The sequence below is a fragment of the Callithrix jacchus genome, chromosome 17 (assembly GCF_049354715.1).
Source record: "Callithrix jacchus isolate 240 chromosome 17, calJac240_pri, whole genome shotgun sequence".
Taxonomy (NCBI): domain Eukaryota; kingdom Metazoa; phylum Chordata; class Mammalia; order Primates; family Cebidae; genus Callithrix; species Callithrix jacchus.
In genome coordinates this window covers 58,820,024-58,847,047 of record NC_133518.1, presented here as the reverse complement: position 1 = coordinate 58,847,047, position 27,024 = coordinate 58,820,024, and the positions used below count along the sequence as shown (strand labels likewise).

The following is a 27,024-nucleotide window of genomic DNA, read 5'->3' as shown; positions in this document are numbered from 1 at the left end:
AGTGAACCAGCAACCAACAGAATGGGGAAAAAATTTTTCAGTCTACCCATCTGAAAAAGGGCTAATAACCAGAAGCTACAAAGAACTTAAACAAATTTTCAAGGGAAAAAAAAACATCAAAAATGGGCAAAGGATATGAACAGGCACTTCTCAAAAGAAGACATTTATGCAGCCAACAAACATATAAAAAATGCTCATCATCACTGGTCATTGGAGAAATGCAAATCAAAACCACATTGAAATATCACCTCAAGCCAATTAGAATGGCTATCATTAAAAAATCAGGAGACAACAGGTGCTGGAGAGGATGTGGAGAAATAGGAAGACTTTTACACTGTTGGGGGGAGTGTAATTTAGTTCAACCATTGTGGAAGACAGTGTTGCAATTCCTCAAGGAACTAGAAATAGAAATACCATTTGACCCAGCAATCCCATTACTGGGTATATACCCAAAGGATTATAAATCATCCTGTTATAAAGAGACATGCATAGGTACATTATTGCAGCACTGTTTACAATAGCAAAGATTTGAAACCAACCCAAATGCCCATCAATGATAGACTGAATAAAGAAAATGTGGCACATGTACACCATGAAATACTATGCAGCCATAAAAAAGGATGATTTCAACCCCTTTACAGGGACATGGATGAAGCTAGAAACCATCATTGTCAGCAAACTGACAGAAGAACAGAAAACCAAACACCACATGTTGTCACTCATAAGTGGGTGTTGAACAATGAGAACACACAGACACAGGGAGGGGAACATCTCACACTGGGGCCTGCCGGGGGTGAGGGGGCCGGGAGAGGTATAGCAGGGGGTGGGAGGATTGGGGAAGGGTAACATTAGGAGAAATACCTAATGTAGATGACGGGGAGATGGATGCAGCAAACCACCATGGCACATGTATACCTATGTAACAAACCTGCACAATCTGTACATGTACCTCAGAACTATAATAAATAAATAATTTTTAGAAATTTCCCCCTTTTGGCCATTTTCTCAATTTTGAGACTGACCAAAACCTTCATCATTGATGTTACTATCACTATCATAAATGTATTTATATGGTTTTGAAACACAATGGGAAACAGTATAACAGTGGGTTTTGCAAAGAGAGAATAAGGACTAAGTAGAGGGTCCCTCCTTATGCTGAAATATCCTTTTTACAGGAGAAAAACAAAACCTGGTCTGTTCTAAGATCTATGTGTTTTCTAAAAGCCTAAGTTTGATTATGTCACATTTAGCACAAATGAATCCATTTTAGTTTGGTTTGGTTTGGTTTGCTGGGGCCTAGTACATAAGTTCAGTCCAAAATAATGGCCTCCCATAATTTTGTTTTTAAAAAATATCCCCTTATGGCCAGGTTCTCACTTAGATGAGAGTGTGAACAAAATGTAGGGCCTTAGTGCCACTCTCAATTACTATCATTTTAGATTTCCCATCTCAGCACGTCATTCATAGGTTACAGTGTCCTCAAGGTCACATATTTCTTTCAGTTTGTCATTCCAGTTGAAGAGAGACCATTTGATGTTCTAGAGATGACTGCATGAAAACATTTAAAACTTTTGAGAGAATAGGCCGGGCTCAGTGGCTCATGCCTGTAATCCCAGCACCTTGGAAGGCCGAGGTGGATGGATCACTGTCTCCAGTGATCAGGAGCTTGAAACCAGCCTGGCCAACATGGTGAAACCCCATTTCTACTAAAAATACAAAAACTAGCCAATCATGGTGGCGGGCACCTGTAATCCAAGCTACTCATGAGGTTGAGGTACAAGAATTGTTTGAACCTGGGAGGCAGAGATTGCAGTGAGCCAAGATTGTGCCACTGCACTCCAGCCTGTGTGACAGAGTGAGACTCAGTCTCAAATAAATAAATAAATAAAATAAAAAATACAACTTTTGAGAGAATACAGTGCACCAGGGAGACTCTTATGACTATCGGGAGGATGATAACAAGAGTTTGAAGTATGCGCCTTACCCAGGGTCCCCTTAAACCAAACCACCTAAAATTAAATAGATTCAAAAATGAGCTAAATGAAGAGTCTACTCACTTGACGAAGTGGTCTTTTCATGAATCCCCTAAAACTGAATTTTTATAATCTGCATTTGACGTATTTCTCCATATACCACAAGTGTCAGCAGCTGCACAGGTACTTTTCTGTTTAGCCAATTCTATTATCTAGCATAACTTTCACAAGAGAATTCAAGTCTGTTGTGTGATGACAGCCTTAAGTAGAATTTTCCGTGGAGGCTGTTATGAGGAAGGCATTTATAATTATTGCCTCTTTTGTTCTAAACCATGGGAAAAGGACCTAAAAAATAATGTCCTTCTAGAAGACTAATAGCCTCCTGGGAATGTTCTCTTTAATCCATGATGTGGGTTAAGAGGAGTTTTCACTGATTATGAGGCAACTAAAGTTTATGTACCATTAAAATTTCTCACCTACATTGGCCTTCATCTTTTATCTATTAAAGCATAAGGTTATTCATGTATAAGGCTGGCTGCAAAATCCTTCACAAATAAAAGTATATGCTATAAGTGCACATAATAGACCTCTTTTCATTTCTATTGTTCATAGAGGCATAAAGAAGGAAGAAATATTCAAAGACTCTTGTGATGGTAGAAGTCTTGACCCGTCATCTTGGTAAAGGCCATTCACATCAAGGATGCCATCTTCTTCTGGGGAGAAACTTTCCAGGTTAATTTTAACTTAAGAGTTCCAATGGGTGCACAGTTCCAGGAGCATAAAGGGACCCCTCTCAGTTGTGAGATTACAAACCCAAGGTTCAAGGCTTCAAGGTTTTGCAGTAGTATGGATAGCAAGGATTGTCCTTCTCTGATGTTCTCAGAAAATCCAACCTTCAGGTTCTAGATTGTGAAGGGATTATCCTCAGTGAACCACAAAAAAACTTTCTTTGGGCTGAGCACAGTGGCTCAGGCCTGTAATTCCAGCACTTTGGAAGGCAGAGGCGGGAAGATCACAAAGTCAGGAGTTTGAGACCAGCCTGATCAACATGGTGAAACCCCATCTCTACTAAGAATACAAAAATTAGCTGGTCGTGGTGGCACATACCTATAATCCCAGCTACTCAGAAACCTGAGGCAAGAGAATCACTTGAACCCAGAAGGCAGAGGTTTGAGACTCCATCTCCAAAAAAAAAAAAAAAAGCTTTCTTTACCTGGTGAAAATACACTGTACACTGTAGCATAATAGGCTATCATTATATAACATCAGCCCTCTTGCATGGAAAAGCTTTTATACAACCAGAAAACATGTACTGAAATGACAATTGAATGAAATCCCTTTATAAATGTTTAAATGACCCATCAGATAGCCAAATGTACCTGAAACTTTGCTTGTTTTCCCAGGAATATGGAACCAAACATTGGTTTTAAACTATTTCCACAATTTATAAGTCATCACACCAGCATATTCAATTTGGATTATTTTATCTTTTCCATGATGAGTCACGGAATGCAGAGCATTTAATTACAAACTCAGGAAGGACAGGCAGCTGTTCTGGTTCTTCATGAGTACGCTTAACATTGGACTTACGTTCTCATCAATGCCAGTTATTTCTCCAGGTGCAAAGCACTGATAACTAATAAGATACCATAGGTAATGTGACTTGGAGACCATGGAGTTTATTCAAATTGCATATTCAAACAAATTTAGTATTGGCTGATTTAGCATGATAGGCCAGAGCTTGATTTTGAAAGGTTTGTTAAATAGCAAGGGTTTAGAACATTGGCTATCACAAAATAGAATCTTACGTTACCATAAGTCATTCATTTAGCCAAAATGGTAACTCAAAAATTTTAAAAAGGAAAAAACATTATTCTGGTAGAGAGGAGACTCAGTTTTCCAAACAAGACCCAATGAAGACAGCATGAGGCCAACTGACTGCCTCCTTTCCTTCCCTTCTACCTACATTTTCTTTCATAGTTTACTTAAAAGGTAAACAAACGCTTTCATTATCATTTAATATTACATAAAACTTCTTTTTAAGAGAAAAAACCAAATTTCATGTTTCCATTAGTATATTTTTAATGTTAAAGCTAGTTTTTCAATAACATTTTATAAATCTATTCAATTTTAATTAATTTGACCATAAGATAAGATTTTTATAAACCCTAACAATTTTTCTCTCAGAGCAGAACAATGTTCTAGGAAAACTCTGTTGTGCTTCTATTCCAATGTCCATGTATGGGGAAAAAAAAAACTGAATAATGCCATTTTCACTTTAGCCCATATGTTCACACACAGAATCTCTTATAATTAATTTTTACAAACCTTTGACAGCCTTATATAAAATCTTTTTTCTGTATAACCTTTGAAAAGCTAAGAGGATGGCTAATTCTATATATCTCCAGGTCTTACTTAGAATTTAATATCTCCAAAATAAATTGAATAATTTTCAAAAGCCAAAGCAGTTTATGATCTTAAGCATTTAGCAAACCTAATATCTGACCTGCAAAATATCTTTTTTATCAATAATCTTTAAAGCTACTTTAATTTCCCAAAACTTACTAAAGTTACACGAAGTAAAAGGCATTAGTTTTTATTTTGCTTTCAAAATATTTAAGTGCTTATTTTTGTGTAAGTCAATTAGAGCTCTTTTATATAAACATTACACACAACACATATATAATTATGTAGACAGATAAACAGAAGATTACTATAGTAGTCATAAGATTTTTCATTGCCAGTTTATAAGTTACTTAATTGGTTATTGGCTTTAGGGTAGAGCCCTTGGAAGAACAGGACCAGGAAAGGGATTTCTGGTACCTCCATTTTTGCCAAGGAGTTCAGGCTGTTAAAGCTTGAATATCCATTTTTAATTAAGCTGAGTTTTAACCATAGCACTCTTTAATAAAGCCCTTTTAAAATTTCTTATTAATCTGATTTTAGCCAGGCCAAACAGCTGATATTTCTGGGTTTTGAACTTTACCAAAGATAACCTCCCAGGTGCTCAGAGAACGTAAAATTTAAGAAAGTCCATGGAGAAGAGACTAGACAAGATTATGCAGATATTAAACCTACTTCCTAAGCAGGGAATCAAACCCAGACCACCAGTGTAAAAGACCCAAATATTAGCTACTGAGCAACAGCACAGGGCAGTCTTCACTGTCCTTCCCAAAAGGAGTGTAGAGTAGTTAATTTTGAGCTTGCAAAGTCTTTTAACTACTCAAGATAATTTTTAGAGCTAACTGTGACATAAACCCTAAAATTCCTGTTCCCTGGAAGACAGAAACCAAGAGAAAATACTGCCACGTGGTTACAATGTCAAGTTCTCAAGGACATAAAACAAGATGGAGACCTCAACCAGTTTTTTTTGTTTGTTTCAGGAACCTGCAGGAAAGTTTGTTATTGATCAGCTTGCTGGGTCGTCTTGAGCAGAGAACATATGGGGTCCTAAGCCCAAGTTTTATCCTTAAGTAACCCTTGACCCAGAAAAATGAATTCATAGCACAGATATATCAGTTTAAGGCTAGCCTCAGAATTATTATTTGCAGTGATCAAAACTTTACAGAAGAGAGAAACAGTGACTTTGATGATTCAGTCAACTGTTTGCACAGAGAGAGGGAGGCTAGAAATATGACTGGTAAGAAATGCTTACCTTTGTGCTAGCATGCCAGGCTTCTGGGCTCCCTTTCCCTGAGCAGTCCTAGTGACCTAGCTTGCTGCACCATCATGCTGGGGCCAAGCCACATCATCAAGAAAAATTATCTTTTTTGTTCTGACCACAGTAAAACACGGGCAATAAAACATAGACATTAGTCACTCTGCTTAGCACCCAGTATCAAACTGGGAAGGCTTAAATCTGCCCCTTAGTTGGGCCCCATCATCATTAATCCAACCTTGGACTAGAAGCTTCAACATGTGGTCTCTGGACAAGATGGCTGCCCTGAATAACAGAAAAGATGAGGGAAAGGAGAGAGAGAAAAGCATTGCCTGTGGCAGGGTGGGGAAGGTGAACCGATCAGGGAGGCCAGAGAAAGACCCGCCCACTGCAATGACACTGAAAAGTTCAGGTGGCTGCTTCTTGGTAGTAAAGGAATCTCTTCCAGTCATCCCATCAGCTATCAAGCTTCCCCTTTTGGGGAGGAAAAGGCTCCCCATGTCCCACAATCCTGTACATGCCTAATCCTGTCACCTACAGCCATCAGCAAAGAGTGCGAGGCAAATTATTCCAAAGGGAATAGCAGTTGATGTCCTGTGGTGCCAAACCTGTTCTCAGCCAAAAGGCACTTTACCAAGAACCCTCATTTCTAAATGTACTTCATTGCATTCCTGTTCATACGGAGCAGTCCTCCGTAAGTTATCTTTAGTAAGAAGTTGCCGTTTCTGTAGGACTTCACTGCTTCCCAGGCCTAATGTATAAACCAGAAGGAACTCAGTTTTCCAGAAATTAAGGATCCCATTTTTGCCTAAAATATTGGCTTTACTCTCAGGTTCTCTTCATTAACTTAGCCATAATTTCTTTTTCTGCCTAAGCACACAAGAAAAATGAAACAAAGGGGTAGAACACGAAAAAAACTGAATTTTCAAAAGCCAGATTTATAACCCCTGCAATATTATTGCTTACTACCAGTTCCTCTCTGACCCAATCAGATGTACGAGGTCTCTATCTGGATCCAAGCCCATCAATTCCCAGATCAAATCTCTGTTCCTGGACCCAGTCCAGTTTGTGTCGTGACTCCAAACCCAATTAGGATTAGAAATGTGCTCAAAGAAACTCAGAGAGCTCAAAACACACATCTGTGGAGCTCTGAAATCTCAGAGTGAACTTACCCACCATCCCCAGCCGCTCTGAGAGATCCGTGGACACAAGTCGGTTCTGCTGGTACCTTGTGTGTTCACTCGGCACTCCAGGAGTTTGCTAGAAGCTCCGTTTTGGATCCCGCTTCTGATACCACCTGATAAAAGAGAAACTTCAGCTGAATTAAATTTAAAGGAGCTTAATTGAGCAATGAATGATGCTTGAATTGGGGAGCCCCCAGAATCACAGCAGATTCAGAGAGACTGCAGGGGTACCTCGTGGTCAGAACAAATTTATAGACAAAGGTAAAATGATGTACAGAAATCAGAAATGAGGTACAGAAACAGTGAGATTGGTTGGGGTTTGCCTTATTTGAATGTAGTTGAACATTCAGCAGTCCGTGAGTGGTTGAAGTATGGCCGCTGGTACTGGCCAACACCCAGCCATTGTTACAGGTGCATACTATTAAGTTAGGTTTTTAATTGTGTCTGACTACTAAGCTAGGTTACAGTTTATCTACAAAGACTGAAAGATAGACTTACTCATAGAGTCCTTCTCGGGACATACTTAGTTTACGTTAACACCTGTATCATCTTCCCTTGAATGTGGGCAGGGCTATACTTGCTTTTATCAATGGAATAGAACAGAAGTAACGTTCTCTGATTTCCAAGGCTGGGCCACAAAAGCCCATGCAGCTTCACCTTCTCGCTTAGAGATGCTTCTCTCTTCTGGTGCCCCGACTTGGGCTTCTTCCTTTCAGAACCCAGCCACCACACTATGAGAATGAGAAGCCTGGTCCATATGGAAAAGCAATGTGTATGCATTCTTATCAACAGCTACAGCTGAGCCCAGCCTTTACACCATGCTGGGCAACATGCCAGACATGTGAGCAAAGAGGTTGCCAAATAATTCAAGCACCCATTCATTTGAGCCACTGCTCAGCCATTTGAGTCTTCCCAGTTAAAGCCCAGACTTCATGCAACAGAGATAAACCATTTCTATAGAATTCTGTCTGAATTCCTACTCCACGGCTGTTATTCTACACAACTACATTTTGGAATGCTTTTTTTTTCCTGCAAGCAATAAATAACTAGAATGGTAGTTCATAAATGCTATAAAAGGTAACAACAAAAATATCTTATATTTAGATAACCAAAAGGGATTAAAATGTTTTTTCAGACCTCACATAAATTAACAGGAAGGTTTCTAGATATGGAAAGCTGGACTTGATATCCAGAAAAGTTTTCAGTGAGAAGCTATGACTATTCTTCCGCCTCCCCCCACCAATCTCACATAAGTATTTTAACTACATTTGCTAATTTATCAGTCAAGTGAAGGAGACAAAATAATCAACTGTTTTCAATTATTTTGTCTTGGTTACAGTCTCTAAATATGAGAGAGAAGCATTGGAAAGCAAAAATGCAAATGAGTGCCCCTTATCTCTATTAAGTATAACATCAGTCCTAGCTTTACAAAATCACTTGACAGCAATACGATCATGAGATATTCTCAATGTTGTAGAGAAGATGCCAACTTGTTTCAAATTTTTAATACATGTAAAAATAATAATTTCCATAACTGCTGGCTCATGCCAATAATCCCAGCATTTTGGGAGACCAAGGTGGGTGGAACACCTTGAGGTCTGGAGTTCAAGACCAGCCTGACCAACATAATGAAAGCCCATCTCCACTAAAAATACAAAAAAATAGCTGGACATGGTGGTGGGCACCTGTAATCCCAACTACTCAGGAGGCTGAGGCAAGAGAATCACTTGAAACTGGGAGGTGGAGGTTGAAGTGAGCCAAGATCACGCCATTGCACTCCAGTCTGAGTGACAGAGCAAGACTCTGTCTCAAAAAATTAAATCAAATTAAATTAAATTAAAAGCTAAAATCTTAGTCTTAACATTCGGAATATCTTTTAACTATTAAGACTTGTCCATAACCTCAGTTTAACTCAGCATTTTTTTCTAAAAGATTTTTTCATTGCTATTTGACTTTCAAAAAAGCAGAAAATATATTCTTTTGCACTGAAGGTTGTAATTTTCCAAAGCTTTGACTTTTGTTTAATACTCCGTAAAGAGCACTGTATATTTTTGCTGAATTTTAAAATGCTGTCATTCTGTGAGGTAAAGAACTAAGTGCTAAGTGAAATGTGAAACCAAAGTCTTCCTTGGAAATGTGTTCCTCTGAGAAAAAATAAATATGTGCCAAATATATCTCTACAAAGAAAGGAAGGGCATTTGTCCTGATGTCTATTCCAGGAATAACCTCCCTGGGGAGAATTTTGAAGGGATGTGAGCATTTTAAATGTCCCAAACTAAATTAGTTAATTAAAAATATGGGTGAGCAAAGTCCACTGAGGTTAAAAGGAGAACAATAGTCAGCAATCATTTATCACCATGCCCTGTTCAAGGATTTCGAGATACCTGATTAACAGTGGCAATTCTCATTTAGATTCGTTATCTGAGGGAGCAGAGTTGTTATTGATCCAACAGCTGGCCTCACTGCAGGCTTAGAGTGTGACAATAATAATCTCTCCATATAGTAGGCCTGCAGTCATTGACAGTTTGAGTAATGATTAGATGAAACAAATGAATAAACAGCTAATTCCAAAAAACTCTCATTCTCATGCTTTAGACTTTCCACCTGCTTCATATCTTTCTTTTTATCTTTCTCCTTCCTTCTCTATTTCTTCTTTTCCTCTTTTAAAATGTTATTACATTTTTTAAAGGAAGTACTAACAGAGTTGAAACTGTGTAGGAAGAAAAAGTTTTCCTCTACACTCAGGTTCAATATCTGAGACCCTGCAAATTTAACTGACAAAAGACAGATTAACAGGAAAACACTATACAGATTTATTGCCATTTTACAAGCATGGGTGTTTCTAGGCAAGAAGTGAAACTCAAAGAAGCAGTTAGACTTGGGGACTTACCTGCCATTTCAACAATGGAAAATAGGTTTGGGCTTCAAGGAACAACAAATTGAGAGAAAGTAACCGGAAAATATATAGCAGAAACTAATGGAAGATAAGCGTTATTTTAGTAAGGTTTCTTTAGGCAGACTCATCTCCACGCAAACTCTCTGTCTCCAGTAATAAGAGTTGCTCCTTTCTTCCTGGTTTGGGAGGTGGGGAGCACCTTCACAAAGGGAAACCTGTGCCTTTTGGGTGGTAGCTAAGGAAGAGGAACAGAGAGCTCTTTCTGCATTTTTTGATTTTCAATTGCCTTCAGTCTAAAATAATCCTTATGCCAAAATGGCACATTTGGGGGTGGCATATTCTGAACACCTCTGAATCCTTTTTATTTCATCATATCCTTACGACAGTGACTAAGAATGTCTTCTAAATTCACTATATAAATGGTAATTTAACTCAAGAGGAAAAAAACTTGACCAAATATTAGGTTTAAACACTATAATTTTCATGAGGAATGGAATGTCAACACGAAATCAATGCTTTTAGAACTTTTTCTACTAAAAATTCATGAATGAGAGCAATGAGCTTGAGCTACATCAACGCAATGCTAAACATCTGGAGGGGAAGTGGAAAATGCAAGCAATTGTCCATATACTTTGTTTACACAAAATTCAGTCATCCAGATGTTTGCTTTCCCAGACCCAGTATCTAGACGATTGGCAAAATTCCCTTCATTTCTATCAGAATGTGAAACATCCCTCATCTACTCTTAACAATGAGCTACATCCTTCTTGAGTGGGATTTCAACCAGACTGTCTCTCCTACTCAACTCTTCTCTTCTTTCAATGTATATTTTTTAAAGTACAAAGGAATGAAAAAATAGCAAATTTTCTGTGTCCTCTGATTTTAAAGTAATTGCAGAACAATCACTGGTTGGTTTGTATTTTCCTTGCAGTACCTAGCACACCAGGTGCAGTCAATAAACATTAAACCATCAAATAAATCAGAATTCCAATTTGTGGTCTGCATTGAAGAATACATTATAGTCAGCTGCTTTTGCAGCAGGGTGAATTTCAGAAAAAGACTCAATTGATTGGCTTTTCTCAAACGTTAATGTGCATACAAATCTTCTGGGGATATTATTTTAAATGCAGATTCTGATTCAGTAGGTCTGGACTGGGGCCCAAGACACTACATTTCTATCAAATTCTCAGGTTACTCTGATGACGGTTGGTCCATAGCTGAGTAGCAACCAGATGGGTTATTGGCAAGGGGAAAAGATTAAATCTGTCCCTTCACCAACTCTAAAGCATATCTATCAGAAACAATATTCCAAATATATTTAAATTAAGAAAAAAATTTTAATAAAATAATTTTAATGTAAAATAATTGAATAACACTAAATCATCAAAACATAAAAAACTGACAAAATAGAATCTGTAACCTAAAACTAAAAGGGCTATGTGGGGGAAAAAATGGTTTACTAAATGCTAATAAAGTCCGTGGTAATAGTAGAAAAGAGCCAAAAAGTTATGTGTCAAGCTAAGATTACAAATACAAACTAATAGGTACTTACTTTAGTACAGGTTTTTAAAGTGCCCCCTCCCTCAAAAAGTCAGTCTTTCAGGTGTACTTACAGCAAGAAAAAAATAAATAAATTATATCTTCAAGTGTAGAATAGTAAACCTCACAAATGGATCCATGGTTTCAGTAGATTGATACAGAGGATGGTCTGTTTTAAGAAAATCTTTATGATCAGAATATGATGTTTTATTAAGTTATTTTTTCACTATTCTATCTAAACCATCACATAGTGTCTGAAACAGAAAAAATAGTTATTCATTTAATCAATATTGAACTCATCCCTGAAAAATCACTGTGCCAGACACTCTCTAGGGTTGTAGTACTCAATAGCATGCATTCTATCATAGATCTTGTAGTCTAACAGGAAGGAAATATGCATACATAAATAACTAGAACATGAATTCAAAGTGTGATAATTGTTATGACAAATATGCACATAATGGGTTTTGGAAATTAAGAAGAACTACAAGCAGAATTGTGGTTATACAGGAACCCTTCCCAAAGCTTCTTTAATGGAAGTGCCTGGATGAAGCACTAAATTTTCTGAAATCCTCCCCAATTCAATAATTTAATAATCACGAGAATTCTCATTTGTATATCCTCTTCCAATTCAAGCCAAAAGGGATCCTCATCTGATAAAGATATTAAGAAAACATTACCAACAATTCCCCAAGTGAATACCTGCAATACTCTAACAGCTTTCCAAATGTGTATCTAGCCAGTGGTGTGCTGGTAATTGTTTCACAAACAGCCCTGTGGGATGGTGACAGAAGCTCTAATTTGTAGACTTTACTAATGGTGCAGGTACCCATGACTGACTTTGGGGAATTAAAGTGAGGTCACTGAACTCTGAGTTGGGAAGATATGTTCACAATCAGCCCTCTCACATATCTGATGACATTTATGTTTAGTAGCAAAGAAGGATAAAGGCTTTAAAGAAAAAAAGTCCCGAATTTAAAACTTGGTTCTGAGATTAATCAGCAATTAAAACTTCAGTAAATTATTCAACGTCTCTAGGTTTCAGTCTCTTTTGTAATGGGGAATACTAATACAATCTGGTTGTTATAAGAAACTAATAAGTTAAAAAAATTATGTATCATTAGGTGGTGTCATTGTTAACCAAAACAATTCTACTAGAAAATTAATCTGGCCGGGTGCGGTGGCTCACACCTGTAATCCCAGCACTTTGGTAGGCCAAGGCAGGTGGATCATGAGGTCAGGAGATAGAGACCATCCTGGCCAACATCATAAAACCCCGCCTCTACTAAAAATACAAAAATTAGCCAGGCGTGGTGGCGTGCACCTGTAGTCCCAGCTACTCAGGAAGCTGAGGCAGGAGAAACGCTTGAACCCAGGAGGTAGAGGTTGCAGTGAGCTAAGATCTCGCCACTGCACTCCAGCCTGGGAGACAGAGCAAGACTCCATCTCAAAAAGAAAGAAGAAAGAAAAAGAAAGAGAGAAAGTAAATTAATCTTTGAGAAAATTTCTAATCACAATCTCCACCTACAGCATCTTTCCAAAAAGTAATATTTTTAATATCTTTTCAGAAATAACACTACCAGTCATCTCCTGGGAACCATTCAGACTAAATTTTAAAATAAGATGGCCTTGCATGGTCATGAAAATACTAAAAAAAAAAAAAAGAAAGAAAATACTGGTTCTCTGGACCATTATATGAATATTCTGAAAGATTTATCAATCAATCATTTTCATTCACTATTGAGTCAGAAAACTTCACTTGACATACACAGTGCTAACAAATTATACTATTCCTTTGGGCTTTGGACTTACTGTGCCTTATCTTGGTCTCTAATTACATAGTATCATAGCACAATATGAAAGCTAGAATGTGACCTTGAGTTGCAACTGTGTACTGTCAATCCCCACGGCATTCACCTCACGGATCTGATTATAAGTGATTTTGTGGCAGATTGGGTTCTGTCACTGTATCTTTTCATTGCCTCTTCCAGGGCTTGGCACATAGTACTTTCATAAGTATTTGCTGAATTAAGATGATTTCATACTCTTTCGGAAATAAGTTCCATTAACTTATTACCATAAGAAGCAAAATAAGAATTCCAAAGCCAAAATGCTAGAAACTACACTCCCTCTTTTAGAGAATCATAAGGCACATTAGCATAATAAAGGATTTGCAAAGTTTAGCAGTCAAAAAACCTGTTTAAAATTATTTAACCTAAAATTTTCTATTCAAAGAAGAAACTCCTATTAATAAGGTAACTATAAATGTTATTTAAATCTGGACATTTTCTACAGTAAAATGAGACACTTAATAATTATGCCAAAAACAAACATAAACTGGGACTATACCAGATGAACCTGAACATATAGCCATCCTATGAATAATATGTTTTGCAAGTGGATAGAAATATGAAAATTCCACAACTGCTGTAGATGGATCAAAGTTTAGGAAACAATGGTTGACCTAAATCCCTCATTCTACTGGTGAGAAACATGAGGTCAAAGAAAAGTTCAATACTTTCCAGTAGCAAGTTCCTTAGAACCCAGTTACAGGTAGACCTGTGAATAAAATCCAGTTCATTGGAATGCCATTTTCAAATCTGTTTCTAATTTATACAAAGGTCATTAATCCTGAAATTAACACAACTAATTATTCAGCTATATGGTCACAAAGAAAATAAATTCTGAACTTACATGCCCCTTTCGGATATCATTTTATCATACAAAAAGTATTGACTTTGGGTACAATCAAATGTAAATTAAATGTCAGCCTGGGCCTCTTGTCTCTTCAGAGATGTAGGAATAATTGCCTCAAGCCCCCAACAATTCTGTGGCCTAGTAAAAGGCCAAAGTTTTACTCCAAAATTTCTGCAAATTCCTGCAGGCCTATTTCTCAAAGCCTCCTCTGCCTTCTGGGCTCTGTGCAATACTGCACTAACCCACACACAAACTTAGCACTCTTTAGTTTCCACAGAACAGGTGTAGTCTCGAAAAGTTGCTAAAAGATTTCGAAAATTTTCATAAGAGAGAAGAAAGGATTATTTCATAGCAACACAAATAATAGTAACAATGAAGCTACAGCATTCCCCAAAATATCTGTTGACTCTCCATGCCTTGAATTTTTACTGGCCCCCACCTTCTTACCATTTTCTGGCTCTTCACCCCTGCTTCTTTTCTCTTCTCTTTCCTCCTATCGAAGTGAGTATTTTAACTCCTCTTCCTTGCTGGGTATTTAACCACAGAATTCTTTCCCCTATAGTCATAAAACGAAAACGAAAACCTTTTCCTTCTGCTCTGAAGTCTTGATATTACCTAGTATTCTCAACCATGATACGACTTGAGTGTTGGGTCTGTGCTGGAGGGAGGGTTCTCTATTTCAATCATTCTTCCAATTAAGATAGAGCGTGCTTTAAAAGGAATCCAGGTGCAAATAATATTCTGAGCCTCATTAAGCAATTATATAGCTCACTTGGAGGATAATTGAGTTACTCGAAATGATGGTGACTTGAACTAGGGTGGTAGCAGCAAAAGTGTAGCAAAATGGACAGATCTGAGACCCTTAGGAGTTAGAAGGCACAGGTATTGTGGTAGATTGAGTAAGTGAGAATGAAGAGGTATGTATAATCAAGCACAACCCTGAGTTCTCTAGCTTGGGCAGCTAAAGCATGGAAAACCCCATTTACAAAGATTGTGAGCCCTGGGAGGGAGCAGATTCAGAAGGGGATATGATGAGATCAGTTTTGGAAATGTTAAATATGAAGTATCCATGAGAGAACCATAAGAGGTGCTCCCTACACCGTTGGATGTGTGTGTTCGGCAGTCAGGAGAGAGGAAGTGAGAGATATTCACAAATACCTGGATCTAAGTACTAGTCCTCCCACTTACTAGGTATGTGCTTTGAGCAAGCTACTTAAACTCCATGCCTCAGTCTCTTAATCTGTACATTAAGAATTATTATTACACTTCTATAGTATAAAAATAGATCAGGATTCCTGGGATAACACATATGAAGCTCTTAGCCTATCTCAATAAAAATAAGAAACTAAAAAGAATTTACCACCTCCTATGTGCCAGACACTGCTCTGAACACTTTATATATATTTACTCACTTTATCTTTATAACAACCTTATTTCATAGATACGATTATTGTTTCCGTTTTCCAGAGGGAACAAATGCAGAAAAAGTAGGCAGCTTACAAAGGCAGGAAGTAACAGATTTGAACCCATGCAGTCCGGCTCCGGAGTCTGCATAATTAACCATGGCACAAGACTCTCTCTTAATAATATCAGCTGAAATTATTATAATCATAGATTTGGAAGTCAAGAACATAAGAACATGTGTTTACACATCATGTTCTGGTGACTTCCAAATTTATAATTATAGGAAATTGGGGAGTTACCAAACAATAATGCTAATAATACCTCAATTTCATTGCATACTTATTCTTTGAAAGGCAATATGCTGAATGCTTTATATGAAGATCTCATTTAACTTTCTCAGCAGTTCTGTGAAGTAGGTACTATTATTTCTCCCATTTTGAAGAGGACGAAACTGAGACATGGAGAGGTTAAGTAGCCTGTCAATTTCACAATGATATAAAGTAACGAAGTAAAATTCAAACCGATAGAACACCTGACTCCCACACTCTAAAATGAAATATTGGAGTGGATAAGAAGGCTATGTAGAGATGAAAAGAACATATTGAAATGAAGTCATGAGGAACACCTGGTTCCATTATCCTCCTAAGAAATCCTTTTAAATGTAAGCAATCACCTCTTTCTTCCCTTTGCCAAAGATGACTAGAAAGCATCCCTTCTTCCAGCCTCCCAGCACATTGTCTATACCTCATGTAAAGCACCTGGTCACGCTTTCATTACCAGACATCCATTTGTCCCACCAGGATTTAAACCCTACCACACAAGGAGCCCTTCACTCTTTACAAACTCCCCTCCAGCATCCAGTGCCTTTATCAGCCCCTCTTTAAGAGTTTGCTGGATTAAACTGAAAAGGAAGGCTTAGGAAGATGGAAAGCAGAGAAGGGAGCCTGAAGACAAGAGGCAATTGATGAAGCAAGAAGAGCAAACACTGAGAAACAGCAAATGGAAGTTTCTTGGCCTGCCTTCCCAGCCTGAGGAGGGAAAGACTAGTTGTAGAATAGAGAGAGAAGTGGAATTGTTTTCTAGATCCTTCTGCTCCCAGAAAGCTTGGGAAATCAGGAAAACCTTCATAAAGGAGGTGACAATGCAGTAAAATCTTTAAGGAAGAAAAAGAGATTCCACTAGATGTGAAGGTGATGAGGCACAGAGAGAAGAGCATCCCAAGGCACATTTGAAGAGCTACTCTCTGTTTCTTTTTCTTTTTCTTTTTTTTTTTTTTTTTTTTTTGGACAGAGTCTCTCTCTGTCACCCAGGCTGGAGTACAGCAGAGTGCAGTGGCATGATCTCGGCTCACTGCAACCTCTACCTCATGGGTTCAAGCAATTCTCTGGCTCAGGCTCCTGAGTAGCTGGGATTACAGGTGCCTGCAACCACGCCTGGCTAATTTTTGTATTTTCAGTAGAGACGAGGTTTCACCATGTTAGCCAGGCTGGTCTTGAACTTCTAACCACGTGATCCACCTGCCTCAGCCTCCCAAAGTGCTGGGATTACAGGAGAGAGCCACTGCCCCCTGCCATGTTTCTTGATTAATGGAAGAATAAGGCTAAAGAACTCAGCAGGGCCTCTGATAAGAATCTTGTGTGCCATGCAGAGGAGTTTAGCTTTAGCCAGGACAGCAGGGAATCCTGAACTCCGAAGCCCATGGAAGCCATGGAGCTAACATCAACAAAACAGATTTGGGGGCTCTTTGCCAAATGCCGGCACTTGCCCTGTCTGCAGGAACAGCCTCTACTCAGCTTCACCCTTTTGTTGCCATCCTGGAATCCAGCCACACTGCAGCAGGATTTTTAATTCCTTAAGAAACCAGAAATCTACATGTTTGTGTAAAATAACCCTAGTTTTAAGTACTAACAACTTCTTCACAGACAAAGGAAAATCACTGAATGCTTTTAAGCAGAGAATTAATAGGATCAAATTTTAATTAAAAAAAAAATTCTTGGGCATCCATCAGAAGAACCAACCATGAAGACTGCCTACTAGTAGTAGCCAGAATTAGCCTATTGCAATTGGACTAGTGAGCCTCAGGAAGCCTGATGCAGTGGCAAAGGTGGAAAACAGAGCTTATAATTATAAAATATTTAGGCAGTAGAAGGATTCGACTTTTAGACTGACCTGAAGTAGGGATACCAAATGAAAGAAAGACAGAGGCTGAAGACTTTTTCCCTCTAAAGTGGTGTAGTGTTAAATAGTAAGCTGAACTCACTTTAAGACATATTAATTGTAACATGCCTATGAAATACCCAAGAGGTGATGAGAAACAACATTAAGAATAAAATCATGAAAATTATGTAGCAACTTTAAAAGGTGATCATGCATTCATGTCAAGTGGCGAACAACTATGAATACATCTCTATGCCATGATTACAAAAATCTCCAATGCGATACAAATTAGATATGCATACAAAGTCTAGATGTAGTTTTGAAAAATGAAACTGGTTTCATGTGTTGAAATGACAGGGTTTTAGGTAATTTTTTAAATTTTCATTCACTTGCAAAAATTGTTTTGCAGTGAAAGGAATAAAAAGATGACCAATAGTTTCTCTGAGATGTAAGAAAAGGTTGCCATAAACTGAAGAATTTAGGGAAGGCTTGCTGGAGGAGGTGAGGTTTGAACAAGGCCCTGAAGGAGTAGAAAGAAATTATGACAAAAAGATTAATGTTTCTCTTGCTTCTACATCAAAAATTGCAACCACTTCAAATAACGAACAATACAATTCTACTGTGTATAGTGACAGAGGGTGAGCAAAGCTCTTTGCAATCTTAAAACTAATCTGATTTGTTCTAACAGAATACCACAGAATGGATAATTTATAAACAACAGAAGTTAGTTGGCTCACTGTTTGGGAGTTGGGAAGTCCAAGATAGAGGGGCTGCACCTGGTAAGGGTCTTTTTGCTGCATCATAACATGGCAGAAGGCATCCCATGGTGAGGAAGTGCATGTACAAGACAGAGATATCAAACTCCTGTGATAACTAAGACACTCCCACAATAATAGCATTAACCCATTCATGAGGTTGAATCATCCATGACCTAATCACCTCGTAAAGGTCCCACCTCTTAACACCACCATAATGACAATTACATTTCAGCCTCCATTTTGAAGGAATTTCAAACCATGCACCAGTTGAACTTGTGTCTCCACTTTCCAGGAGAATGTGACATCTCTTGTTCTAAGCAAAAAAAAAAAAAAAAAAAAAAAAAAAAAAAGTTGCTCCCATGTTTTAGATTAAGAAGCATGTACCCTAAAGCCTGAAATGCAATAAATAAAAAAATTTAAAAATAAAAAAGATAAACAAAAAAAAAAAGAAACAGATGTAATTGGAGGACACAAATGGATCCAAATGTTGCAAGGGCTGTACTATATAAGATAAGTCTTTCTGCCAAATTTTCAGACTGTATTGGCTTCAGCTATCTTTGAGGTAGCTGCCACCATGACCATTGTATGCAGTGTAGACTCATGAAGTTTTGCTGTCTGAGGGTAACCAGCCACACTCCAGAGTCTCTGTTTTCTGCCATTTTCCATTTGACTCAGATTCAGATGAAACAGTACACTATAGAGCATTGGTGTTAACTTCTGAGAAGCTGCTGAAGATATGTGATGATACAAACAAGTCGTGTAGAGGAATTAACTCACTGTAGGGCAAACTTGGACCAGTGGGAATCAAGAAATGAGGGAGGGCCAGGCAGATAAATTCTTCTTTCCTCCCTCACTCTACTGGAATGTTCTAACTCCTGATTTTGCCATACAGCCTGAGTGGGTTGACCTGCTGCATGATCTGCTATTTCTTTCAGGTTGTTGTGAAGTAACAATCAGTATAGTACCTTGTATGGCTTACCATCCTTACCTGCCTCACTTCCCTTTCATCTCACTCTTGCTGCTCTGGACATATACCTCTCAAATAAAGCATTAGCACTTAGTCCTTGCCTCAGATTCTATTTTCTAGGGAACCCATGCTAAACAACTACATTACCTAGACTCCTTTGAACATGCAATAGGATTCCAACCAATCAAATATAAAGAGAAATTATACATACCACTTCCAAACTTGGCACATGAAAATTTCTGTGCATTCTCAGATCTGCTTTTTTTCCCTACAGAATATATAAAAGGGAAAAAAAAAGGCCTTCTTTTAAGCCTATATGTAGTAGAACCTCTATTAACCTAGGTCTCTAAATGGGCAGATGAGAGCTATCTGCTCACTTGTTCACATTCCCACTACCATTAGATGAATATGAAATAAGTTCCTATTACCAGTATATATACATGTGAGGTCTATTTATCACAGTAATCATTCTACCCTGGTTAATAAACCTATGTTGTCATTAAAATAAATAACCATAATTTAAAAGGTATAGTGCTAATTTTGAAAGAGAAAGTTTTTCTCTTTTTTTCTGCTTGAAACTATATTTTATCTGTAAATTTGTATAAATTAAACAACAAAATCATGTTTTTCCAAAATCCATAGTTAATAGGTCCTCTTTAAAAGCCTCTTCTACCCCGTTACCCTCCAACCACCTGCCACACATCCCCAGAAAATATCCAAATGATCTGAACTGTAAAATGCTCATCAGTACAGACATTTTTGTACTGGTTTTACTAAGACAATAATCTTAGGAATGCAAAAAGAAACTAATCCAGATTCAACCACTGAAACTAACAGACTTCTGCATTTCTATACTACATGTTACTCATGAATAAGAACAATTATTCTCTAAAAATTAGAAACATCACCTGGGGAGGGATACTTGGTTTTTTATTTTATTTTACAATAGATGGTGCTCTCTATTCTTCAGGAGACAACTGTGTACATAACCATTTCTCTCATTTGCAATCACTGCTCAATGGGCTCAATCTTTTATACAAACAACTCAAAAACCTCCACTCAATTCATTCTCTTTCTCCCTCTTGATATCTACACAATCACTCCCTAAAGATAAGCCTGTTATATAGTGAAAATAGTAAATACCGACCCTTCTCTCCCAGCACTTCATTCATTAGAAAAAGAACAGATGCTGGGTCAGTCATGTGCTAAGAATTAATGACAGCAACACATCAGAAAAGTTGCTAGGGAGAAACACAACCCATATCCAAGACTGGGGAAAGAGTGAGTCAGGAATGCTGGAGGAAGTCAACATCTGTGGCTTCTTGCTGGAGGGAAATTAATAGTCCATTTTCAGTAGATGGTGCTGGAAAAACTGATATCCACATGCAGAAGAATGAAACTATACCCCTATCTCTTGCAATATGCAAAAATCAAATAAAAATGGACTAAAGACCTAAATCTAAGACCTCAAACTATGAAATTACTACAAGAAAATATTAGGGGAAGTCTCTAGGCCACTGGTCTGAGCAAAAATTTCTTGAGCAATACCCCATAAGCACAGGTAACCAAAGCAAAATGGACAAATGGGATCACAGCAAGTTAAATAGCTTCTTCCCAGAAAACGGCACAATCAACAAAGTGAAGAGACGACCCACATAATGGGAGACAGCGTTCGCAAACTACCCATCTGAGAAGAGATTAATAACTAGAATATATAAGGAGCTCAAACAACTCTATAGAAAAAGCTTTAATAATTTGATCAAAAATAGAAAAGATTTAAATAGACATTTCTCAAAAGAAGATATACAAATGGCAAACAGACATATGAAAAGGTGCTCAACATCAAATAATCATTTGAGTTGCATTTGAAGTGCAAATCCAAATCGCTATCAGATTCTATTTTACATTACATCCCAATAAAAATGCTTTATATCAAAAAGACAGGCAATAACAAATGGCGGAGAGGAGGTGAAGGAAAGGGAACCCTTATACACTAATTGTGGGAAGATAAATTAGTACAAACACTATGGAGAACAGTTGAAGTTTCCTCAAAAAACTAAAAATTGAGCTACCATTTGATCCAGGAATCCCACTGCTCTGTATATACCCAAAAGAAATGAAATCAGTATATCAAAGCGATATCTGCACTCCTATATTTGTGGCAGCACTGTTTACAACAGCTAAGAATTGGAAATAACCTAAGTGATAATCAACATATCAATACATATATATATATAAACATTTTTCTTTATCTCTCTATATTATTGCACTTTAGGTTCTGGGATACATGTGCAGAACATGCAGGACTGTTGCATAGGTACATACATGGCAATGTGGCTTGCTGCCTCCATCCCCCTGCACCTATATCTGGCATTTCTCCCCATGTTATCCCTCCCCAACCTCCCTACCCACCACTGTCCCTCCCCTATTCCCCCACAACAGACCCCAGTGTGTTGCCTTGGAGGCAACACCACACATCTACAACCATCTGATCTTTGATGAACCTAACAAAAATAAGCAATAAGGAAAGGATTCCCTGTTTAATAAATGGTGTTGGGAAAACTGGCTAGCCATGTGCAGAAAGCAGAAACTGGACACTTCCTGACACCTTACACTAAAATTAACTCCAGATAGATTAAAGACTTAAAAATAAGATCTAACACCATAAAAACCCTAGAAGAAAACCTAGGCAAAACCATTAGTACATAGGAGTAGGCAAGGACTTCATGTCTAAAACACCAAAAGTATTGACAACAAAAGCCAAAATAGACAAATGGAATCTAGTTAAACTCCAGAGCTTCTGCACAGCAAAAGAAAGAGTCATTAGAGTGAATTGGCAACCAACAGAATGGGAAAAATGTTTGCAATCTACCCATCTGAAAAAGGGCTAATATCCAGAATCTACAAAGAACTAAAACAGATTTCCAAGAAAAAAAATAAACAAATCCATTCAAAAGTGGGCAAAGGATATGAACAGACAATTTTTTTAAAGAAGACATTTATGAGGCCAACAAACATATGAAAAAATGCTCATCATCACTGGTCATTAGAGAAATGCAAATCAAAACCACATTGAGATATCATCGCACACCAGTTAGAATAGCGATCATTAAAAAATCTGGAGACAACAGATGCTGGAGAGGATGTGGAGAAACAGGAACACTTTTACACTGTTGGTGAGAGTGTAAATTAGTTCAACCATTGTGGAAGACAGTGTAGAGATTCCTCAAGGACCTAGAAATAGAAATTCCATTTGACCCAGCAATCCCATTACTGGGTATATCTCCAAAGGATTATAAATCATTCTGTTACAAAGACGCATGCACACGTATATTCATTGCAGCACTGTTTACAATAGGAAAGACCTGGAACCAACCCAAATGCCCATCAATGATAGACTGGACAACGAAAATGTGGCACATATACACCATGGAATACTATGCAGCCATAAAAAACGATGAGTTTATGGCCTTTGTAGGGACATGGATGAATCTGGAAACCATCGTTCTAAGCAAACTGACACAGGACAGAAAATCAAACACCGCACGTTCTCACTCATAGGCAGGTGTTCAACAATGAGAACACCATGGACACAGGGAGGGGAGCATCACACACTGTGGTCAGTTGTGGGGGGTTAGGGGAGGGACAGTGTGGGGTAGGGAGAGTGGGGAGGGATAACGAGGGGAGAAATACCAGATAGAGGAGATGGGGGGATGAAGGCAGCAAACCACTGTGCCATGTATGTACCTATGCAACAATCCTGCATGATTTGCACATATACCCCAGAACCTAAAGTACAAAAAAAAAAAAAAAACAGGAGATCCTGTCATTTGCAACTTCGGAGATGGAACTGGAAATCATTACATTAACTAAAATAAGCCAGACACAGAAATACAAATAACACACGTTCTCACTTATCTCACTTATTTGTGGGGTATATAAACCAAAACAACTGAACTCATGGACATAGAGTGTAGAAGGATAGTTACCATAGGCTGGGAAGGGTAGTAGGGGGTTGGTGGGGTGGTGTAGAGAGTTAATGGGTTCAAAAAAATAGAAAGAATGAATAAGATCTACTATTTGATAGCACAATAAGGTGACCATAGTCAGTAACCTAATTGTAGATTTTTAAATTACTTAAAGAGTATAATTGGACTGTTAGTAACTCAAAGGATTAACGCTTGATGGAGTTAATACCCCATTCTCCATGATGTATTTATTTCACATTGCATGCCTGTATCAAAACATCTCATGTATTCCATAAATATATCCACCTACTATGTACCCACAAAAATGTTTAAAAATTGAAATTAGGCTGGAAGCGGTGGCTCACACCTATAATCCCAGCATTTTGGGAGGTCAAGGAGGGCAGATCACAAGATCAAGAGATTGAGACCATCCTGGCCAACATGGTGAAACCCCACCTCTACTAAAAGTGCAAAAATTAGCTGAGTGTGGTGGCACATGCCTGTAGTCCCAGCTGCTCAGAAGGCTAAGGTAGGAGAATCACTTGAACCTAAGAGGCAGAGGTTGCAGTGAGCCAAGATTGTGCCACTGCACTCCAGCCTGGCGACAGAGCAAGACCCTGTCTCAGGAAGAAAAAAATAATTGAAATTAAAAGAAAGAAACAGTTCATAGATCTTGCTATGTCTCAGCTTCACTAATGAGACATCTTAAATGGAGGAAAAAACTTTGCATTTTCTTTGTTTGTTCATTCAACATATATTTATTGAGAACTTATTATACACCAGGTGCAGTCACTAGGAACATACAAGATAATTAGGTGCCTCTTTGTATAGAGCTTGTGGTCTAGTCTGGAAACTCCCCATTACACTTTCTACAAGTCAAAGATGCCAAGGGAGCCCCATATGCTTTTCTGAGAAAAATAAATTTCAAAATAAGTTATTTTTATGATCTTAGACTTCAATTATAAAGCTTCTAAAAGTATCCTTTCATGGTTTAAGATAGAAATCTCAGGACTTTGGTTACTGAACTAAAATTCAGAACGTAACTTCTGACCAATAGTATTTCAACCATTTATCTAAAGACCTTAGGAGAGAGTTTTAAGACTTTTTTTCGCTCCTAAAGTCTTTAATACATTATCTGATTTGCTCCTGTGAGTTAGGTATTGGATCCCATCTTCAGCTGAAAAATATAGAGCTTCACAGAGATTAAATAGTCTCAGAGAAGCTAAGTAAGGTCACATATCCGTTCTTTCATTTTTACTTACTTCTTTATTGAGTATCCCTTCTTATACATATCTATTGGGCATCCACTATCAATCATGGGGGGTGTGTGTGTGTGTGTATTAGCCAAGGTTCTCCAGAGAGAGAGAGAGACTTATAGGAATTGGCTCGTGAGCTTATGGAGGCCAACAAGTCCCATGATCTGTCATCTGCAAGCTGGAAAACCAGAAAAACCAGTGGTGTGATTCAGTCTGCGTCAAAAGGCCCAAGTAGCAGCTGTACCAATGTCTGAGGGAAAGAGAGGATGAGTGTCCCAACTTGAACAGAAGCAAATTTGCCCTTCCTCTGCCCTTTTGTTCTGTTCATGTCCTCAACAGACTGGGTAATACCCATCCACATTGGTAAGGGTGATTTTCTTTACACAGACTCCCAATTGAAATGCTGATCTCTTCCAGATACACTCTCACAGACACAGCCAGAAATCGTGTTTTACCAGCTATCTGGACATCCCTTACACCAATCAAATTGACACCTAAAATTAGCCATCATAGTGTGTACATGCTATTCAGGACAGGAAAGAGAACAATGAACAATAGAAACACCTCCCCTCCCCTGATCCCACCAAAAGAAAAAAACACCTGCCCTCATGGAGATTGCCTCCTGGAAGGAAGAAAAAAATGTATATGAATAAAATACGTGCTTACATAGGAAAACATACTAAAGGGAAGAATAACGCAGGGGAAAAGGAAAGGATGTGTTCGGGTAGGTGCTGCAATTTCAGATAGGGAAACTAAGGAAGGACTGTTTAAAAAACATGACAGGTGAGCAAACACCCCAGGAGGTGAGGGAGTGAGCTATGGGGTTATGGGAGACGAGAGGAGCCCTCCAGTGTTAGATTACAAAAGTGCAAAGTGCTGGGAGAACCCTGACCTGAGTTGGGAGAATGTTGGCTTGTGGGAGTTGTAGTCACGAGACCCATGGGCTGCAGTGGAATAATCAAGGGGATGAGCAGCAAGAAAAAGGGTCAAGGAAGGAAAGAGATGAAAAACCAAGCCAAAACTTCAGCATTTACTCAGTCATTGTAAGAATGTTGGCTTTTACTCAAAGGTGCAGAGCATTGGAAAGGTCTGATGTGACTTGTATTTTAACAGAATCATTTTGCCTGTTTTGTTGAGAATAGATTGTAAGTAGTTCAGGGAAAGAGCAGTGAAACCAGACAGATTGTTCTTGCAACAGTCCCAGTGAAAGACAACTATGGCCTAAACCAGAGCAGCAGCAGTGAAGGTACTGAGAAATGTCCATCCAGCTTCTGCATGTGTTGTGAAGGTAAATTCAACAGGATTTTCTGACAGATCAGATAGAGATTACCCTCAACGTTTCTGACCTGAATAACAGGAAGAATAGATTGTCATTTACTGCAATAAGGAAAGATAATGGGACAGAATCCTCAAACTGAGAATCTCTAAGGACTGTAAACTATAGGACAAGGCTAGTTCTACGTAAATTTTAATCTAAAAGTATTGTTTTCATTTTTTACTTTTCTAAATAACAGCAAGGAAAAAGCAAGAAGAAAGCAAATAGAGAAATGGAAATTTGTTTTTAATTAGTAAGAAAGTCTTTTTATAAACCTGTCATTCTGGATTTATTTTTCACTATTTCCCAGGAATATTTTCTCATTTCTACCAAAATGATTGTCTTAGTTTGGGTTCTCACAATTCTCAGCAAGCAGAAGTGTGGGCCACAGAAGTGGAACAGGGAAAGAGGGTGAGCCAATGCAAGGATGCATCGTGGAGCTAGTAGTCACTGTGGGCATTGAGACTCAGTCCCAGTGGGTCTCTCTAAGAAGCCATGTAAAATGCATGTCAGAATTGTCCCTGTGACAACTCTGGGATATTTTTCACTGTCTTCCACCTCCGTTGGTTGAAGGATGTCACCACAAACATGGACTCCACCACACTTATTGACAGTCTCTGTGGTATTAAGCAGCCTTTGTAGGCATCAGAGGAAGCCCTGAGGCCAAAATTCAGAGCAACATAATGGTAGACACTTGAGTTGGGACACTGTCAACATGCATGGAATTATCTAATTCACCTGACCTTAAATTAGGTGGGAAGGGTGTGATACGTGGTGCAAGTCATCTTAAATGACTGTGACACTGTTGTCCATGCTTCCCTGCACCTGCCTTGTGCTTTCACCTCTCTCCACTTTGCTTGCTCTGTTTTTCTTCCCATTACACTCCCAAACACTTTATTACCTATGAGCTGTGACCAGCAGTCAAAGTTCAAGTGAAATTTCACTTCCTCTCAAAAAACCAAGGGCTATTTCCAGTTAGAAGTGCCTTCCACTCTTCTTAATGGCTACGGCATGAACACCCTTAACTTTGGACACTTAACTTCAATGCCTTATGGATAGTTAAATCTTGAATACTTGCTTTAGCTTCCCAAGTAGATCTGGCCATCCTGCCCATACGATGACCAGAATTCTTTGTATCCACTCTGTTGATTTATTCTACCCCATATAGGTGGATTTGACCTTCTCTGTTGGCACAGAGGGGCAAAGAGAGCAACCAAAATAGCTGATTATCATGATCACTGGTATCTTGGGT

The 27,024-nt window shown here is 38.3% G+C and overlaps 1 long non-coding RNA gene across 3 annotated transcripts in view; it reads right to left on the bottom strand.

The window, feature by feature from the left end:
- Window positions 1-27,024, bottom strand: part of LOC128929955 (uncharacterized) — a 356,823-nt gene that overhangs the window by 307,997 nt on the left and 21,802 nt on the right. For all 3 annotated transcript variants that reach the window (XR_008477320.2, XR_013528907.1, XR_013528906.1), the window contains exon 2: window positions 6,804-6,928. This is a non-coding gene — a long non-coding RNA (uncharacterized LOC128929955). The remainder of the gene's footprint in view (window positions 1-6,803; window positions 6,929-27,024) is intronic.